We start from the raw sequence: 19,148 nt of genomic DNA on the forward strand, positions 1-19,148 counted from the left end.
GCACTCCACTGTCCACTCCCTTCCACTGAGAAAATTGCCCATTTAATCCTACTCTCTGTTTCCTGTCTTTTAGCCAGTTTGCAATCCACGAAAGGACATCGCCACCTATCCCATGACTTTTTACTTTTCCTAGAAGCCTCTCATGAGGAACTTTGTCAAACGCCTTCTGAAAATCCAAGTATACTATATCTACCGGTTCACCTTTATCCACATGTTTATTAACTCCTTCAAAAAAGTGAAGCAGATTTGTGAGGCAAGACTTGCCCTGGGTAAAGCCATGCTGACTTTGTTCCATTAAACCATGTCTTTCTATATGTTCTGTGATTTTGATGTTTAGAACACTTTCTACTATTTTTCCTGGCACTGAAGTCAGGCTAACCGGTCTGTAGTTTCCCGGATCGCCCCTGGAGCCCTTTTTAAATATTGGGGTTACATTTGCTATCCTCCAGTCTTCAGGTACAATGGATGATTTTAATGATAAGTTACAAATTTTTACTAATAGGTCTGAAATTTCATTTTTTAGTTCCTTCAGAACTCTGGGGTGTATACCATCCGGTCCAGGTGATTTACTACTCTTCAGTTTGTCAATCAGGCCTACCACATCTTCTAGGTTCACCGTGATTTGATTCAGTCCATCTGAATTATTACCCATGAAAACCTTCTCCATTAAGAAAACCTTCTCCATGGTTAAGAAATTGGTCAGCCAATGCGACCTCCAAGGCTAACCTCACCAAATTGCCCTTTATCAGCTCGCTTTTGTTTGGCAGCGAGTTAGAGAAAATGGCAAGTAAGTGGGGCGAATCTCCGGTTCCTCATTTGCTGGAGGATAAGCATGCGCAGCGCTCCTTTAACATGAGAGATTGTGCTAGAGGATCCAAGCATTTTCAACCCTATAGAAGAGCAATTTTTCAGAGGACTTGATCCTTCGGTAGGTCTCAGACCTACTGAACAACCCAAAAGAGGCGCAGGCTCTTGTGGAACTCCTGAGCTTCCCAATAAAGGTCTGCCGACCCACCCCTGGGAACAGGAGATAGGGAGATGCCTCTCTCTTTTATCAGAGGTGGATTGAAATCACACAAATCAATGGGTCTTGGAGGTGATACAAGAAAGATATGTGATAGTTTTGCAGTGTTCCTTGGGACGTGTTCGTGGAATCTCCCTGCCCTTCCCCACAGAATAAGCAGGCAGTGGAGGTTACATTGGCAAGGCTCCTCAATCTGAGGGCTGTGGTTCCATTGCCCACATCTCAAGAAAATACGGGGCGATATTCCATTGACAAAGTTCCTCATGAGAGGCTTCTAGGAAAAGTAAAAAGTCATGGGATAGGTGGCAGTGTCCTTTCGTGGATTACAAACTGGCTAAAAGACAGGAAACAGAGTAGGATTAAATGGAAATTTTTTATTTTTTTTTTTAATTATCAGTTTTTCAAATTACAAAAACTTAATTTTGCAAAAACAGAAAACAAATGGAGATCTAAAATATTGTTTTCCTCTTCAACATTTTCCAAAAACAAAAGAAAATACCCTCCATTACAAATCCATAAATCAATATAGTATTAATTACAGAGGATCCGAAAAAAGATATATATATATATATACATATATACACATATTTTGAATAGGAATAAAGGCTAGCACGTCTACCAGTTTCCACATTTATGTTACGTATTTATGGGAGAAGTGGTAGGGGTTTTTGATTGAAGAAAGGATTCAATTGTTCCAAAGTAAAAAAAAATATATATATATATATATATATTTCAGCCCCCGTCTTTAACACCATTTCCTAGCATGTAGCAGATGGACTCAAGACCAATGGGTATAGTGTGCTCCTGATAGCAGTTGGAGATGGATCAGATTTCAATCTGATGTCAGCCCTAGTACATATACCCCTGCGAGATGCCATGCTCTCCAGTATTGTCTGTCTCCATAGCAGTTCGGGACTCTATACACGCTTGCACAGCGTTAAGAGTATTCTAACCAAAAGAAATCCAAAACGAAGAAGAAAACCTACCTCTACAGACGAGCCCCGCTCTCCTGCGGTGATACCTATGGGTCCCTCCCCCAGTCGAGATTCCTGAGGTGATTTCCGCGATCCCTCAGAGGTAGGCCTCGGTCCGGCAGCCGGTTCCCAGTGTGGACTTAGCCCCCGACATGGGGTGCGGCTGAGAGGCAGCGGGTGCAAATTCGAGTGCGGCAGTGAAGGTATTTTTCCCTCTTCCCCCCGCAGCCGGATTCCGCCCGGAACGTGACCGGGAAACGCAGAGACAAAGTAAGGTAGAAAACTTCTTAAAAGTCTCCGAAGCTGGAATAGCCGCACAGGTAGCCAGCTGGCGAAAGTGCTACCGGGTTGATCAGCTCTTTCAGGGGTAGACCCCGGTTCGATACGAGGGCCCTCCCACGTGGAGACCCTCCGAGGTGGTCGCCATATTGCCTGCGAGGTCGCCATCGCCATTTCCATTTGATCGCCACCCTGTCCGCCTATTCATTCTGTGCGCACAGAGGTGAGCCGTGTGCACAAAATTACTTGTGCGCATACCGGCGCGCATGGCTTCAGTGACACTCACAAGTACGCTGGGCGCACAGCCATGCGCTCAACTCTGCCGGGTGCATAAGTAAAACCCCATGAGCACGGCGGCGCGTGCATCCGACCTACACGCACAACTTCACAAACAGTTTCTTTCGGCGCACAAAACATGGCACCACCAGACAAGCTTAAGGCCCAGGGCCTCTGCCCAGCATGCCACATTAGAGCGGCGCAGCACAAAGAGGCCACGGACATGTGTGTACAGTGCGAGGAGGCCCTGGGTGATCCAGCCCAAGGTCCTCCCCAGCAAATACGGGGATCTGGTTCCACCGACAGTACACCGGACCTCGCTACTCCCAGTGGGAGCCTCCTTCAAACGGGTCTTCCCAGGGACGCAGTGCCTCTCAATTTAGACCCAGCATCTTTCTCCTGGGTAGAATTCTTCAAAGGCCTACATACCTTTGCACAGTCTCCCTCAGAGGACCCTAACATCCCGGGACCCTCTAAACCCAGAGAAGTGCCTTGCCCAAAAGCCCCAGTTTTGGGGACACGGACACCTCGGATGAGGGTCAAGACTCCCTGGAGGAAAGAGAAATCCCTCCAGGAATGGAACCCTACCGAACCGGGAGGCGGTTCTTCACCAAAGACAAGCTTTTAGACTTCATGGCGGACAGCTTGAAAGAGCTTGCTATCTCAGGCACAAGTGCTACAGGGGACCTGAAGACGAACCCCCTCCTCGAGGGGCTCTTGTCAGGCCTCCCGCCATTTCCCTTTGCTGCAAGCTGTCCAACAGCTGATTGACCTGGAATGGGACTCTCCTGTGGCCACGTTCAAAGGGGGCGGATGCTGGCAGCCACGTATCCCCTGGACCCCGCAGCAAAAGATCTCCTGGCATTCCCAAAAGTGGATGCCAAGGTCTGCACGGTCACTAAGCGCACTACCATCCCAGTCGAGGGAGGAGCGGCCCTCAAGGATGCCCAGGACAGACATCTGGAATCCATCCTCAAACAGTCATTCGACGTATCAGCTATGTCGCTACAGATCGCGGCCTGCTGTGGTGTGGTGACACGCGCCTGTTTATCAAAGATCAGGAATGCCACAACACCCGTCGAAGCACTAGAACCGGGAGTATCATTCCTCACAGATGCGACCTCCGATCTGGTGCGCACTGCAGCCAGAGGCGTTTCGTCCATGGTGGCAGCCAGAAGGCATCTCCGGCTCCGAAGCTAGTCAGCCGACACGACTTCCAAGGCAAGACTCACGAGAATTCCCTTTAAAGGAACCCTCCTGTTCATAAGCGAACTGGAAAAGTTAGCTGACAAATGGGGCGAATCCCCAGTACCACGGTTACCAGAGGACAAGAACAAGAGAAGCCAGCGCCCCTCCCCCCATACATCTAAGGGCAGGGGATCACAGCGCTTCAAACCATACAAAAATACACATCAAGCACCTCGCCCCGCAGGCAGGGGCTAGTCCTTTCGGAACAAACACAGCAGAAGGGGAGCCGGCTCTGGCCCAGGTCCTAGCCGCACCCCACAATGAAAATCAGCCGGCCCATCCACAGGAAGAAGCCATAGGGGGCAGGCTTGCCCTATTCTACCAAAGATGGGTCGCAATAACTTCTGACAAGTGGGTCCTAACTATCATTTGAGAGGGATATTATCTGGACTTCCACAACATTCCTCCGGACAAATTTATGAAATCTCCCTGCCACAGCCTCTCCTAAAGGAGGGCAGTGGACCAAATTGCTCACCTTAAAGGCCATAACACCGGTGCCCATGCAACAACAAAATACTGGGCACTATTCCATCTATTTTATCGTTCAGAAGAAAGAGGGTACGTTCCAACCCATCCTGGATCTCAAGTCTGTCAACAGTCACCTGAAGGTCCCTTGCTTCCGCATGGAAACCCAACACTCTGTCTGTCATAAGAGCGATACAGCCGGGAGAATTTCTCACATCCCCGGATCTGTCAGAAGCCTACCTGCGCATCCCGGTCCACCACGAGCATCAGCTTTTTCTACACTTCGCAATCCTGGACCACCACTACCAGTTCCGGGCACTACCCTTCGGGCTAGCCACAGCTCCCCCGAACCTTCATCAAAATCATGGTTGTAGTGGTGGCGGCGGCACTGAGAAAAGAAGGAATCCTCGTATACCCATATCTGGACGATTGGCTGATCAGAGCAAAATCCCCAGGGGAAAGCCACCAGGCAACCAACAGTGTCAAAATTCTACTGGAGAACCTCGAGTGGGTGGTCAACACAAACACGAGCTGTCTGCAGCCCTCCCTATCTCTGGAATACCTGGGAGTCAGGTTCGACACCAGACAAGACAAGGTTATTCTGACTCCTACAAGGAGAACAAAGCTGATGAACCAGTTGTGAAACCTGTTAATCAGTCTTCACCCCAAGGTGTGGGACTACCTCCCAAGTCCTCGGCCTCATGTCATTCACATTGGAAGTGGTCCTATGGGCAAGAGCGCACATGCGGCCCCTACAGCGTTCCCTGCTGTCACGATGGAATCCGATGTCCCAGAACTACTCCGTTCGACTACAGCTCCCAGAAGACATTTGAACCCAGCTACAGTGGTGGCTACAAGAAGACCACCTGAGCAAGGCAGTAAGGCTATCCCCGCCGACCTGGATCCTGCTCACCCCGGATGCAAGTCTACGAGGGTGGGGAGCCCACTGCCAAGAACTGACTGCCCAGGGGCAATGGGACAAGGAAGAGCCGGGATGGAACATCAAACGACTGGAAGCACGGGCAGTCAGGCTAGCTTGCCTGCAGTTCAGTCACAGACTCCGGTGTGAATCTGTCAGTCATGTCGGACTATGCCACAACAGTGGCCTACATCAACTGACAGGGAGGAACCAGAAGCCAACAAGTGTCCCTGGAAATAGAATCCCTAATGGAGTGGACGGAATAAAACCTACAAGAGATTTCAGCCACCCACATCGTGGGAAAAGACAACATCACTGCGGACTACCTCAGCAGAGAAAGTCTAGACCTAGAGGAATGGAGGCTGTCGGCCACAGTCTTTCAGTTGATAGTAAACTGCTGGGGAACACCAGTCATGGACCTCCTGGCAAACCGGTCCAACGCCTAAGTTCCCAACTTCTTCAGTTGCAGATGGGACCCACAATCCCAAGTGATCAATGCCCTCATCCAGGTCTGGCCACAGAAAGACCTGCTATATGCCTTCCCTCTGTGGCCGCTACTGGGCGGGATCATCCGGATCCCACAGAGGACCAGTACTTCTAGTGGCCCCGGACTGGCCAAGAAGGCCATGGTACGCAGACATGCGAAGACTACTGACGGAGCCCTCTCCCTCTACCTCCACACAGGGATCTGCTCCAACAAGGCCCGATCCTCCACGAAGACCCAACTCTATTCTCTTACAGTCTGGCCATTGAGAGGACATGCCTGAAGAAGAGCGGATACTTGGGGGTGGTGATTAACACTCTGCTCCGAGCACGCACGTTTTCCATATCTCTAACCTACATAAGCATATGGAGAATATTCGAAGCCTGGTGTGAAGACCACGACATCCTCCCACAGTCAGAATCCCCACGATTCTGGAATTCCTGCAGAACGGCCCACAGAAGGGGTTGTCCCTCAACTCCATCAAAGTACAGGTGGCCGCGTTGGCCAGTTACAGAGCCAAGGTGGAGGGCAGCAGCCTAGCCTCTCACACAGACGTCTCCCACTTCCTGCATTTCTAGTGGCAGTCTGTTCAGTCTGTCACATCTCCAAGCTCTAAGCACTGTCCTGTCGAGAACCGTTCCTCAGGTTCACTCCGGGATTCATACAGCTACGTACAGTCCCCTCCTTCCTACCAAAAGTGGTTTCTCACTTCCATCTAAACCAAACCATCTCGCTACCTTCACCAGACGAGCATAAGGACTCAGAGGAATCTCACCGCCTTCGCCATCTTAACGTCGGCAGATTCCTAATCCGATACCTGGAAAAGTCAGAATCCGTACGAAAGACTGATCACTTCTTAGTCCTTCACAGCAGGAAGAAACAAGGGGAAGCAACCTCATGGGCAACCCTAGCCCGGTGGATCAAAGAAGTTATCAAGGCGGCCTACGAAGAGGCAGGCAAGCCTCCACCTCTACAAGTCAAGACCCATTCCGCTAGAGCCCAGGCAGTGTCTTGGGCGGAAACCAAGATGCTGTCATCCGCTGAGATCTGTCGGGTGGCGACATGGTCCTCCATTCATACCTTCTCTAGGTTCTGTCACCTGGATGTTCAGGCTCGGGAGGACACAGCATTCACAAGGGCAGTACTAAGTGGGCCACGGGCAGCCTCCCACCCGGTTCGGGGGTAGCTTTTGTACATCCCATTGGTCCTGAGTCTATCTGCTACACGCTAGGAAATGGAGAAATTACTTACCTGATAATTTCGTTTTCCTTAGTGTAGACAGATGGACTCAGCATTTCGCCCATGGCTGCCGACAATCACGAAAACCTCGGGGGACAATCCCCGAGAACAAGACAAACACGGGTAAGCCAAGCTTTCCTCTAATTAGGACACCCATACCTACCGGGTGTCTACGTTTTCCGGTTGAGTGCACTGGCGGTCTCCAGCTATAACCACATCAACCAGTTCAAGTTAATCAATTTATTCAGTCACACATATATCCACAATTGGTTTTCGAAGAGAAAACTGGAGAGCATGGTGTCTCGCAATGGTATATGTACTAGGGCTGACGTCAGATTGAAATCTGATCCGTCTCCAACTGCTATCAAGAGAACACTATACCCATTGGTCCTGAGTCCATCTGTCTACACTAAGGAAAACGAAATTATCAGGTAAGTAATTTCTCCATTTGCATGGAAATTTTAACACAAAGGTATAACCCAAAGAAATTATTTTTTGGCATAGAGCTAAAAAGCCTCTACGCCTCTCATGTGTTATTGAGGAGAGGTCCGGAAAAATTTTCACATTTTCGTTCATAAAGGAGATTGGAAACTTCCTGAAATAACTTTTTCATGATAGTTTGAACATCTGCTAATTATATTAATGATACCAAAAGTGTAGCTCTGTCCACCTCTAATGCTGAACTTTCTAATATTTCAGTCAGGTTATCTTCGATTGCCGGTAAATTGTCTTCTTCAAAACCAAGAACCTCTTGGAGAAATCTTTTCAAGGAAACGTAAGGGATTTCTCCCAATATTCTAGGAAAATTCAAGATCCTAATGTTTAAATATCTAGAGGCATTTTCAAGAGATTCTACTCTTCTGGCAAAAAATTCCTGGTCTTTCACCACTGCTACTTTGAATTTTAATTTCTCTCGCTCCTTCCCCTCCAGTCAAAACTTTCATGGAAATTTGTTTGACTTTCTTTTGTAGATCATATGAGGTTTGAGTATTTTGGCGAGCCAAACACTCAACTTTCATATTGAGATTGTTCATTGTAGTTAAATGGACAATTTTCTAAGTGGAAGGGAGTGGGCAGTGGAGTGCCTCAGGGATCTGTATTGGGACCCTGTACTTTTCAATATATTTATAAATGATCTGGAAAGAAATACAAGTAAGGTAATCAAATTTGCAGATGATACAAAATTGTTCAGAGTTAAATGACAAGCAGGTTGTGATAAATTGCAGGAAGACCTTGTGAGACTGGAAAATTGGGCATCCAAATGGCAGATGAAATTTAATGTGGATAAGTGCAAGGTAATGCATATAGGTAAAAATAACCCATGCTAGGTTCCATATTAGGAGCTACCATCCAAGAAAGAAATCTAGGCATCATAGTGGATAACACATTAAAATCATCAATTCAGTGTTCTGGGGCAGTCAAAAAAGCAAACAATGTTGGGAATTATTAGAAAGGGAATGGTGACTAAATCGGAAAATGTCATAATGCCTCTGTATCGCTCCATGGTGAGACCGCACCTTGAATTCTGTGTACAGTTCTGGACGCCGCATCTCAAAAAAGATATAGTTGCGATGGAGAAGATACAGAGAAGTTCAACCAAAATGATAAAGGGAATAGATCAGCTCCCCTATGAGGAAAGACTAAAGAGGCTAGGACTTTTCAGCTTGGAAAAGAGACGGCTGAGAGGGATATGATAGAGGTGTTTAAAATCATTAGAGGTCTAGAACGGGTTAATGTGAATCAGTTATTTACTCTTTTGGATAATAGACATGGGGGCACTCCATGAAGTTAGCATCTGGCACATTTAAAACTAATCGGAGAAAGTTTTTTTTCACTCAACACACAATTAAACTCTGGAATTTGTTGTCAGAGGATGTGGCTAGTGTAGCTGTGTTTTAAAAAGGATTGGATAAGTTCTTGGAGGAGAAGTCCATTACGTGTTATTAATTTATTTGACTTAGAAAATAGCCACTGCTATTACTAGCAACAGTAGCATGGAATAGACTTAGTTTTTGGGTACTTGCCAGGTTCTTATGCCTGGATTGGCCACTGATGGAAACTGATGGTCTGACCCAGTATGGCATGTTCTTATTTTGTTGTGTCAAAGAAGGAAGGCTCTTTTCATCCCATTCTGGACCTCAAGGCCATCAACAGTAAACTGTGAGTGAAGCATTTTTGCATGGAAACATTGAGCTTGGTGATAATGGCCGTGCAGTCAGGGGAATTTCTGACCTCTCTGGATTTGTCCGTGGCATATCTCTACATCCCCATCCGACTAGAACATCACTTAATGCGGTTCGCAGTTCTGGGATGCCACCCTCCATTTCGGGTGCTGCCCTTTGGTCTGGCCACCACTCCCAGAACCTTTTCCAAGGTGTAATGGTGGTGGTTGCGTAAGAGTTGAGAGAGGGTGGAATCCTAGTAAATCCATATTTGGACAACTGGCAGATTCATGCCAAGTTGCTGGAAGAGAGCTGTCTGGTGACTCGCAAAGTGATTTCCCTGTTGGTGGAGCTCGGCTGGGTGGTGAACCTTGCCAAGAGCAGTCTTCAGCCTACTCTGTCGCAGGCAAACTTGGGAATTTGGTTCAGCAGGAAGCAGCGCAAGGTGTTCCTACCGGAAACTCTAATTCATAAATTACTAGCTCAACTCAGTCTGTTGTTTGAGCAATTTGTGCCAGACCCTATGGTCTTACCTGCAGGTCCTTGGCTTAACGGCAGCGACTCTGGAAGTGGTACCATGGGCGAGGGTGCATATGCATCCTCTTCAGCGCTCCTTGCTTTCTCGGTGGATTCCTCAATCTCAGGACTATTCAATTTTGGCTCCACCTACCAATGGAGATTTCTTCCCAACTGCAGTGGTGGCTGCAGATGGATCATCTACGGAAGGGAGTTTCCCAATCCCCACCGGACTGGCTAGTACTGACGACAAATGCGAGTCTCCTTGGTTGGGGAGTTTGCTGTCAGGAGCTTCACAGTAAAGGGCACTGGAGTGCAGAAGAATCTCTGGAACATCAATCTGCTGGAAGCAAGGGTGATATAAATGGCATGTTCACAGTTTGGCAACAGGCTGCAGGGTCAATTGGTCCAAATAATATCGGACAGTGCACCGACTGTGGCTTACATCAATTGGCAGGGAGGACCCAGAGCCAACAGGTGTCACAGGAAATAGATAAACTTATGGAATGGGCAGAGATGCATCTCCAGATTTCAGCTTTGCAATTTGCAGGCAAAGACAACTTAAGAGCAGACTTTCTCAGCAAGGAGAGTCTGCACCATGGGAATGTGGGCATTGTGAGACAAGGCATTTCGGCTGATTCAGGATTGCTGGTGTCTCCTGTTCCTAACCTATTGGCAACTTTGCGCAGTGTGAAACATCTGCCATTCTTCAGCCACAGAAGAGATCCAAAGTCATTGGGAATTGATGCTGGAAGAGAAGATGCTGTTTGCCTTTGCAGATTTAATTCGAAGGATCAAATGCCATAGAGGGTGGTGCTCTTGGTCATGCTAGATTGGCCCAGGAGACCTTGGTATGCAGATCTGCGAAGGCTCCTGCTGGATTTGCCTCTTCGACTTCCATCGCTCAGGAACCTGTTGCAACAGGGATCTGCACCTGTTCTTCATGAAGATCTGACTCTATATTCTCTCACTTTATGGCCCTTGAGGAGGCTCGCTTGCTGAAACGTGGATACGCTGTGGCAGTGATTTCCACCTTGCTAAGAGCTAGAAAGTTCTCCACTTCCTTGGCCTGTGTGTGGGTTTGGGGAGTGTTTGAGGTCTGGTATGAAGATTGAGGTACTCATCCTTCCTAGGTCAAGATTCCGCTCATTTTGGAATTTTTGCAGGATGGTTTGAATAAAGGCGTGGCTATTCGTTAAAGGTACAAGTAGCGGCTCTTGCCTGTTTCGGGGTCAGGTAAATGGTGGATCCTTGTCGGCTCATCCTGATGTGGCCCATTTTCTGAAAGCAGTGAAACATCTTCATCCTTTCCGGTGGCCCTATGGAGTCTTAATTTGGTGTTGGAGTTTTTGGCCAGCCCTACATTTAGACCATTACATACTCTGTCCTTGTGGTTGCTGACTTTGAAAATGGTTTTCCTTGTGGCAACTTATTCTATGCGTAGGGTTTCCAAACTTTAGGCCTTGTCTTACCGGGAGCCATTTCTCCAGGTGACTCCAGGGGTGGTACAGCTGCGTGCTGTTTCTTCCTTTTTACCGAAGGTGATCACTGAGTTTCACTTGAATCAGCCCATCTCCCTGCCGTCTCTAGACAGAGTTGTAGAGGAGTATTGTCTGTTGTGACCCTTGGATGTCAAGAGACATATTGTCAGGTATCTAGAGGTTACTGAGCTTTTGCGGAAGTCAGATCTCCTGTTTGTCCTTCACAGCGATACTAGACAGGGAGAGACAAACTCGCAGGCTACAATAGATTGCTGGATTAAGGAGGTAGTCACAGCTACATACGTGGATGCTGGGAAGCTGTTACCTAGTCAGGTTAGGACTCATTCCAAGAGGGCTCAGGCAGTATCATGGGCAGAATTAGATTGTTGACTCCTGTCGACATTTACCGAGCTGCGACATAGTCCTCCTTACATACCTTTTCCAGGTATTATCGTGAGAATGCTCAGGCCCAGGAAGACGCAGACTTTGCATGTGTGATTTTGACTGGACTATGGGCAGCCTCCCGCCCTATTCGGGAGTAGCTTGGGTACATCCCACTTGTTTTAGATTCATCTGACTGGATGCTAAGAAATGAGAAATTACTGCTTACCTGATTATTTCCTTTTCCAGCTTTCCTCCTTTGGCTGCCGAATGATTGCATATTGATCCTTCTATGTGCCTATGTGTTACAGGGATTACTGGTAAATTTTGCTCCAGACCCTAGATTAGTGTTATTACATTCTTGTCTGAGCGCAGTGTTGCCGGTTTGCTGAGTATTGAAATGGTTGTTTTTAATAAAGTTTTTTGCTAGTCTCTCCACAGTTGCTTTTGAAGAAAATATTGGCAGGGTGATGTCACTGCAGGGGGTTATACTAAGATGTCAGTTTACTCAGTCTCCATCTGCTGGTAGGCTGGTGCATAACCCACTTGTTCTGGATTCATCTAATTGTCCTATAGAAAAGGACATTATCAAGTAAATAGTAATTTATCAGTGTCAGCAATCTTCAACCCAGGAGTTTTCCAGCCCTGTATTGAAGGTGTTTGTGATAAAAATGATTTCATAAACAGTCCAAAAAATTGAACAATGGCTCTTACTAAGGAGTACACTTCATGGTCTTTCCCTTGACTCAGTTAGTTGAAACACTTATCGGGGTCTGGTTGGTCATACGTTATCCACTTTTGAAAGTTTGATGTGAATGATCTTGCATAATGAAGTCTTGTTTGGAATGGAAAAGCTGTTGCTTTGTGGACACTCAAGAAAGTACAATGAATATTCACTACAATTTGGTTATTACTATTTGAAACATTTTTTTAAAGAGACTCTGGGACCTGAAATTAAAACTGGATTTTTTTTTTTAAATATACTTTGTGTGGTTTGTATAGATGTCTCTTTGTCTTGACTGTAATTGATCATTAGTACGGTAGCTACCGCTATGTGTGTTGCATTTTCCCTGTAGTTAGGCTTCTGTTACTGGACCTATTCTGTGGAACGCTGTGCCGAAGGGATCGAAGGTAAAGTTTTGTCTATTTGCGGATGATACTAAGATCTGCAACAAAGTGGTCACACCAGAAGGAGTAAAGAGAATGAGGCGCGATTTAAGACCGCTTGAACTGTGGTCAAAGATATATAGCAGCTGGGATTCAGTGCCAAGAAGGCAGAGTCATGCATCTGGGGTGTGGTAATCCAAAACAGATGTATGTGATGGGGGGTGAAGGGCTGTTATGCACGGAGCAAGAGAGGCACCTTGGGGTGATAGTGTCTAGCGATCAGAAGATGGCAAAGCAATGTGACAAGGCGATAGCTAAAGCCAGAAGAATGCTGGGCTGCATAGAGAGAGGAATAACTAGTAAGAAAAAGGACATAATCCCCTTGTACGGGTCATTGGTGAGACCTCACTTGGAGTAGTGTTCAGTTCTGGAGACCGTATCTCAAAAAGGACACAGACAGGATGGATGCGGTCCAGAGAAAGGTGACAAGAATGGTAGGGGGTCTCCAACTGACTTATGAGGAGAGATTGAAGAACTTAAATATGTATACCCTGGAGGAGAGGTGGTGCAGGGGGGGATATGATACAGACCTTCCTGAAAGGCTTTAATGATGCGCAATCAACAAACAGAAGGAGCTCGGCGTCACTTTATATAACTCTCGAAGCTGGGTCATCACACAACTCGCCCAGTAAGCAACGAAATGTCTCCTGGCGTAAAATATATGGTCCCCAGTGTCAGGCCAACATGGCCTCCGCCCTCCAAAGCTAACAGCATGGTCGAAGTCCTCATTAAACAGTAGAGGGCCCGATTTGTAAGGTGTTATCCAGGAGTAGTGGTAGAGGACTCCATCGCCGCTAATAAGTTGATAACAAAACCAACAGGAAAGCCCACACAAAAAAAAAAAAGTCTAAAAACATGGTGCCCATTTTATTTGAAGGTTAAAAATGCAGGAACAATAGCAGAAGTGTTGCCTTGACTGCCTCTGTTGTGCTGAAGTAGCCAGTCACGTGTCAGACACCCCCAAATACAAATCAGTACCAACTGTACTTGTTTAATAAACTCCGTAAAGTTATGTGGGGAACTGAGTTTGAGAAACTGCATTCCAATAAAAAATGAATACAAGGTGCTATGTCGTTGACCAAGTGGCTCCGCATTAAAAAAAAAAAAAAGCCTGTCACATTGAGATGTAGGGTTTCCACGGAGGAATGACTGGCGAATTACCTAAAATATTACGGACATCCTTCACGAGGAGTTCATATCCATCCATATTACTCGACTAATCTCCCTACTTGATATACAATGTTGTTTGCACCTATACTGTACCAGCAAAGGCCTGGTTAGCTCGGCTGGGTCCTGGATTTCTGTTAAGGAAGTCCATGGGCCCAAAAAAAAATTCCAAGCAGCCCCCCCACCCCAGGATTCAGGAGAGAAAAAAATAGTTTACGGGGTGCAAATCTCGGTGGCTGGCGGCTGAGTGATAGAGGAAGCACCACTTAAAAGCATTGTGCAATGTTTCCTATACTCCTCGAATCTTAAGCTCAGCTTGTAAATTAAGATGCATGAAAAATAAGATAAGAGCATGTTACACGGCGAAACTGCAAGTCAGGCATCACAAAGTTAATAGATGCTGCTTCACCGACCCAGCTCTCAGTCCGGTTTCACCGTTTCCAGGCTGGTTTGCTCTTGTACAAAGGCACGGGCTTCATCCACGCTGTCCAGCCACTGAGTACCCCCGCAGTTTTACAACTCTTAATCGGGCTGGATAGATCATAGTCGCACGGAGGCCCATGGTAATCAGCTGGGAACAGTGAGGAGCTATGGCTCATCTCTGCGCCGAAACTCCCACCAAAAAGTCTTGGAAGACTAAAATGCTTTGATTCTCGTAGGTAAGATTACGACCCGCCCGGATCGCTTTTAGTATGTCCATTTTGTGGGCATAATTGAGTAATTTTGCAATAATCGCCCAGGGTCACGTGGCATTTACCTTTTTCGGGCCCAGTCTATGTGCCCTCTCCACCCGCAAGGGCCCGTTCGTGTTCACTAGCCCTAGTTCTTACCTGATCCAGGTCTCGAGGAAAATTGGTAGCTCTGTGTCTTTGGGAACCCGATGAATCGCAAATTTGATCTGCGAGAATGATTCTCCAGGTCCTCAATCTGCGCTGCTTGTTTTTCTAGCGAGGCCTGAAGCGCTGATTATATCCTTTTGGGCAGTGAGGAGGCCATCTTGAACCTCAGATACCTGGCCTTCCAATTCTGAGAACCACAGCTCGTAGCCACTTAAAGTATTGGAAAGCTTCAAACAATTTATCCGCGATGAGCTTCAGCTTCGGCCCCAGCGCTTCCATTACCGCCTCCTTTAATGTTGGCGAGGCCAATCGAGGATTGTGCTGCCGCAGACATGTCCGCCGTGGGTGGTGATGGCGGATCCAGGCCCCGATTTTTATCTCGTTCTTTTTCCTTCTCTTTCCTGATCACGTGAGTCACCATTTCTGCGAAAAATGGGTACCCTTGTTGTTATAAATGAGTGGTAAGTTTTTTGAGGTCTTCCCGGCAGTTTTAAAAGCAGAGGATGGAACTGGATGTTGAGGCTAGGTGCTGAGAGGGAAGCCTACATCCACCTTCCTTACCGCGTCACGTGATCGGAGTATGGTTTTTTCAGCCACTCTTTTCAACATTTTACAAGGGTTCTCTCTGTAAAATCGTGGCAGGCCTAGGTGTTTCTTATAAAATATATGCAGATGATATACAGGTTTTTTTTATACCAATGCATTTCTCTTGGCAACATACCATTTAGGTTTGCCACAATTTACCAGAGCACTGTCAAACAATGGTTATCTAATATAAATTATCATTAAACAAAAGAAAATCGAATTGATTATCCAAAGTTTATCCACTGTGCTTACTGTTGCTACCATACTGCTCTTCAACAGTTGCAAACTTTTAGTAGCTCATATGTTCGTAACTTTGTAGTTTTGCTTGAAGGAGACCTTTCAATGAAAGCCCATATCCAGAATGTGATGTGCACTGCTATGTTTAAAATTCATATGCTTAAACATCTAAAGCTCCTACTTGAAGCTGACTTTTACTTGGTTTTCCAGTCCTTAGTTCTTTCTGGGCTGGACTACTGTAAAGCCTTATATCTTGGATTGTCCAACACTGCTACAGAGTCTCTGTGGATTGTGCAGAATTCAGCAACATGTGTTCTGACTAGTATTCGCTTCCCATTAAATTCAGCAATACACATCTCTAGGCATAAATTCTCTCCATTGGCTTCCCTTTAAATGGAGGATTAGATTTAAAATCATAACACTAAGTCATAAGATGTTGAATACACAAAGTAATTTTAAATTTGGTGCCATATCTACCATCTAGGTAGATCTCTCATATTATCTAACAAAGGTTTACTTAGCGGTACCTTCCTTGTGCAATGCTCATTTAGCTGAAACCAGGGAAAAAGCATTTTCTGTTGCTATCCCAATTCTATGGATTGCTCTCCCTGGACAAATTAGATCAGTCTTTTGTTCGAAATAGTTTCAAAAACATCTAAAAACTCATTTCTTTGACATGGCATTCACTAAGGCTCAAAAAGGCCTTGTACCATCTTTATTTTGCTTTCCTGATGGAACTTTGACTGTTTTTGCTCCAAGCCATAATTATGTTTGTAAAATTGTTTTTAATGGAGCTCTATGAATTTATTTTTTTTAGATGCCACTGTCTGTTCTTATAATGTGCATATGTAGAGCTTAAGTTATGAATGCCTTTATAATTAGCAGCTGTGAATGCAGGATATCAGCAAAATACAATTAAAAAAAAAAAAAGACTCTTGTGATGGGGTCATAGAAAATGTTTCCTTCTGACATTTCTCCCATGTTATGTACACAACACTGTACTTAGACCAGTGTCAGCTTAACTTTTCAGTAGGTCATTAGCAGTGTTCTGTGGGTTCTGTTTTGCAGATCTGACCAGTTCTACTGAAGATTGTTCTTGGGCTTCTAAAATTTGCCTTAACTTCAGCGATTCCATGGAACCTCATTTCTTAACATTTGACAGTTGAAATTGCTAGCTGGAAGATTTTGAGATATATTTTTAATAGCCTTCCCTTGCTTTGTAAGAGTGAATTATCTTCAATTTCAAATGCTCAGACAACTGCTTTGAAGAGTCCATGGTTATTGAAAGTAGTCCAAAACAACTAGTGTGATAGGGATAGAAGGGTCAGAGTATTTGTTCAACAGTAGAACTCTCTTCATCTGACTAACTGAAAGCCTAATGAGTCAGTCAGTCTTTTGGGCCTTAAATTTTTAAAAAACCAGAATAATGAATCAACCATTCAAAACTGTTGAACTGATGTTCAAAATTCTGCATATGCTGTATTCACAAGCTTATTAATTTGTCTGTTTAAATCAAATTATGTATGAGACGAGCTGAACAATTCTGATGCACCCATAAGTCGGCATCTGCTGCCATTGATTACAAGGCTGCTCATGCATCCTATCGAGCCACATTTGATTCCTGTAAGAGGACCTTCTATATATCCAGGGCTGGTGCAAGGGGATTAGGCGCGCCCTAGGCACCTTCTGCCTCGCACCATCATCCTCATTAGGAGGCGCGAGCCATATGGGGCTGCGAGCGGCGGCAAAGAGGAGTGGAAACTGCCGAATCTTCACTCCTCTTTGGCGCCATCGCTCTTGGCTTCACATGGCTCGCGCCCCCTAATGGTCAGTGCCCAGGCCTAGTGGTTCCGTGGGCCCTGTATACATTCCATTTGCAGTCCTCACTCAACTGCCTTCGGGAACTCTTTTGCAATAGTAAGTAGCCTATCCAGTCTTCCAGCAGATCTGGGGTTAAATCTGGCATAGATAGTGACTCCTTTGCTATTGTTTGGAAAAAACTTCCTCACTGTCATCTGCCATCCTATTGCTATGAGTACTTCCTCACTGCCATCCTATTGCTATGAGTACTTCCTCACTGCCATCCTATTGCTATGAGTACGTTTTCTGAATCAGATACTGAGATCCACTACTGGACCAACTTTGAGTATATTGGCTGCACAGAGGTAAAGATGTCTCTTAAATCGCTACTGTCTTCTCATTGTTCATGTGAACACTGTCCCATCACCATCTTCCTTGAACTGCAAACATTCTGAGCATACTAACATTTTGAATCTCCCTTACTCTGGGGGTGTTCCTGATTATTGCAAACCAAGCTGAAGTGACCCCCAATTTTAAAGAAATCTAACTTGTCTATTGAGTCAGTTAGTGTTAGACCCATGTCCGATCTCCCTACACTTGCCAAACTTCTGGAAAAGTTGGTCTTGATATCACTCAGAGTTTTTAGAGGACAATCATCAAAATCAATATGGCTTTCATGCTAATCATAGCCATGAAATCTTGCTGTTGTCCTATCAGATTATATCTTGCTACAGTTTGACCAAGGCAATCCTTTGATTTCTTTAGACATCTTAGCCACATTTGATTGCGTGTATAATTCCATTCTCTTGGGTCTTCTGTGCCTAGTTATTCTGGAGAGTTTCTATAACAGAAGATATTTATAAATAAGACTTAAGATTTAAAAAAGGCAAAATACACAAGTGGCAACAATAATTGTGACAATAACCACTTGTTACCTATCAAGTAACTATATCTAGCCAAGAACAGACTTGCTGTTAGTAACATTAAATTTAACTGAAACTCATGACAGAAATTCTGATGAGCACAGTTAGCTGTTACCTTGGTATGAATACACCAGTACAATCCTAATAAAATGCCTCAGCACTCAATTTTAAATTATACTGAATAATACATGAAAGAAATGATCAGTAATCATCTTACCAGCATTATACACACATACTTTATGAACCTTCATCAGTACTACCAAAGGACTCCAATGGCTGTAAAACTCTTGGGTGCCAGGTTGCCCAGGCTCTTAAAATTTGGCATCTGTCATCTAAAAATCTTTGAGACATAGAAACAGAATATGACAGCAGACTATCTAGTCTACCCAGTATCATTCTTGGTGCAGTGCCATTAATCCCATTTACGTTCTGCTCATGATGCACAATTATTCAAAGCTGTTAAATCACAATAAGATTGTGAGAAATTGCAAGAAGACTTTGGAAGACTTGGGTGACTGGACATCCAAATGGCAGAAGACATTTAATGTGAACATGTGCAGAATGATGCACGTAGGGAAGAGCAACCCAAATTATAGCAACAATGCAAGGTTCCACATTGGGAGTCACTACCCAGCAAAAGGATCTAGGCTTCATCGTAGATATGTTGAAATCTGCTCAGTGTGCAATGGTGGCCAAGAAAGCAAATATAATGCTAGAAATTAATAGGAAAGGAATGGAGAATAAAACAGAGAATATCATAATGCGCCCGCACCTTGAACATTGTGTGCAGTTCTCTTCATCGCATCTCAAAAAAGATATAGTGGAATTAGAAAAGGTTCAGAGAAGGGCGACCAAAATGATAAAGGGGGGATGAAAGGATTCCCCTATGAGGAAAGGCTAAAGAGGTTAGGACTCTTCAGTTTTGAGAAGAGACAGCTGAGGAAAGATGTGGTAGAGGTGAGTGGAACGGGTAAATACAGTT

General features: G+C 45.3%; 1 protein-coding gene across 1 annotated transcript in view; it reads left to right on the forward strand.

Moving 5' to 3' along the window:
• Window positions 1-19,148, forward strand: part of GOLPH3 (golgi phosphoprotein 3) — an 88,738-nt gene that overhangs the window by 20,823 nt on the left and 48,767 nt on the right. The gene's annotated exons all lie outside the window — the stretch shown is intronic.

The sequence above is a fragment of the Rhinatrema bivittatum genome, chromosome 1 (assembly GCF_901001135.1).
Source record: "Rhinatrema bivittatum chromosome 1, aRhiBiv1.1, whole genome shotgun sequence".
NCBI classification, from domain to species: domain Eukaryota; kingdom Metazoa; phylum Chordata; class Amphibia; order Gymnophiona; family Rhinatrematidae; genus Rhinatrema; species Rhinatrema bivittatum.